Source organism: Penaeus monodon, chromosome 34, assembly GCF_015228065.2.
Source record: "Penaeus monodon isolate SGIC_2016 chromosome 34, NSTDA_Pmon_1, whole genome shotgun sequence".
Lineage (NCBI taxonomy): Eukaryota > Metazoa > Arthropoda > Malacostraca > Decapoda > Penaeidae > Penaeus > Penaeus monodon.
The window spans coordinates 29,627,696-29,628,032 of NC_051419.1; the positions used below are offsets into that span (position 1 = coordinate 29,627,696).

Sequence of the window (337 nt, forward strand, 5' to 3'; positions counted from 1 at the left end):
TTTCTCTGTCGTATCCTTTTTCATATAACAATCGTGATATACATTTTAGGAATTAATTATGCAAAATTATTATTATTTTTTTTAATGAATTTAATACGGAATCGTTCTAATGTTTTTACGTAAAAGGATATTTATTGTTAGTTTCTGTTAGATTAACGGTTAAAAGAGTCGGTAATATGATGCATAAACAAAATTGAAATATAAGAAGATGGACTGAGTTTTTTTTTTTTTCTTATTCAGAATAAATAAATAAGCGAAACAAAAAACCAAAAGATCCTTCAAAGTTCGATCGATTTAACATTCAATTTTTTTTCTACACTTTTTTCCTCACTAGAGA

General features: G+C 24.6%; 1 protein-coding gene across 1 annotated transcript in view; it reads left to right on the forward strand.

Annotated features, from left to right (window-relative positions):
• Positions 1 to 337, forward strand: part of LOC119594692 — a 7,443-nt gene that overhangs the window by 1,817 nt on the left and 5,289 nt on the right. The gene's annotated exons all lie outside the window — the stretch shown is intronic.